General features: G+C 40.9%; 1 non-coding gene across 1 annotated transcript; it reads left to right on the top strand.

Annotated features, from left to right (window-relative positions):
- The first annotated feature begins 392 nt into the window (after positions 1-392).
- Positions 393-526, top strand: LOC123941127. Its single transcript, XR_006818212.1, has one exon. It is a non-coding gene; the product is annotated as a U11 spliceosomal RNA (small nuclear RNA).
- Positions 527-1,527: the final 1,001 nt, after the last annotated feature.

Here is a 1,527-nt window from a genome sequence, read left to right as displayed (position 1 = left end):
TACTTCTAGCCTCCAAATTGTAATAAAGTAAATTTCTGTTGCTTAAACCACCCAGGCTGTGGTACTTTGCTATGGCAACACTAGCAAACATTAGTGGTGGCTCCCATTAACTCCTGACACCACCCTGGGGCTACAAAAATACCATCAGCTATTCCAGACTTCATAGCTTCTAACTATATCATCCAGGTGCCACAAAAGGAAATGTTTGGTAGCTCACCACAAATTTTAGGATTCTCACTCTTTCCTATGCCTTTGTCTGAACAGTTACCATGCTTGAGGAATGAGATCCATGGATTGACTTAAGCCAATCAGAACCTATCCTTGAAGATGGGTGGGGTCACATCCACCCAAACCACAGAAGGTGAAGTCCTCAAAAGAAATCAACGTCAAAAAAAAAGGGCTTCTGTCGTGAGTGGCACACTTAGGGCAGCTCCATTGCTCTACGTGCGGAATCGACATCAAGAGATTTCGGAAGCATAATTTTTTGGTACTTGGGCAGCTGGTGATCGTTGGTCTCGGCGCCCTAAAAAAAAAAAAAAAAAAAAAAAAAAGAAATCAACGTCAAATCATGTTGGCACACAATCGTGAGGCATACAACTATGGAGACCAACAAAGATCCAAAGAAAGGAATTGAATAAGTCTACCTTGGGAAGCTGAGCAAAAGTAACCCCACAGGCAATTGGGATGGGTCTTGGAAAATTAATAGAGATTAATCTGACAAAGAAGGACTCAAAGGATAATCCAGACAAAGGAAATAGCATATGAGAGGGCACAGAAGGCACAAAAGGGCCTCTTGTATTTGGTAGGGTGATCAACTTATCCCAGTTTGCCCGGGACTTCCAGCTTTTAGCCCTGAAAGTCACACATACTGAGAACCCCTTTCATCCTAGGTAGTTTGTCCTGGGACTGTATCTTATTTTAAATAGAAATCTCATATCCCAGAATACCCTTAGTCCTGGCCAAACTGGAATGGTTGGTCACTATATGTTTGGAGAATTATGGGCAAAGTTTATGGGGCAAAGTGGCTGGAGATAAGTTTGGAAAGGTTGGTTGAAGATAATTGGGAAGGACCTTTTATGCACAGAAGTTTGTACTAGAGAGAAAATTTTTATTGTTCTTCTGAAATACTTGTTGAAAAAGTAAGTCTTAGGACATTATTCTATGGCGCATAAAGGGACTCTGTATAAATAATATGAATTCCATGGACATTTCGCAACTTGACCTATTTCAAGAAGTTCATGTGAACTTGAGGTATATATAGCATTTGGGAACAGCAGAAAGTTCCAGGTCAAGCCTTCCGACTAGGAGGCATTTTTCCCTGGAGTCAAAGGTCAGCACACTGCTGAACACTTTATGAGGCTCCACAAATACTACTTGAGTCTTGGTTATCAGGCTTCCCTTCATAACTTGAATTCCTTCTTTGCCTTCAACTATCTCTCTGTATATCTATCTCCTAAAACTATCTCTATCTCTTTTTCTAACTTCATACCTTCATTTTGAACTGCCATTATGGCAGTTTGGGCTTCC

Source organism: Meles meles, chromosome 4 (genome assembly GCF_922984935.1).
Source record: "Meles meles chromosome 4, mMelMel3.1 paternal haplotype, whole genome shotgun sequence".
Taxonomy (NCBI): domain Eukaryota; kingdom Metazoa; phylum Chordata; class Mammalia; order Carnivora; family Mustelidae; genus Meles; species Meles meles.
This window is presented reverse-complemented; position numbering and strand designations above follow the sequence as displayed.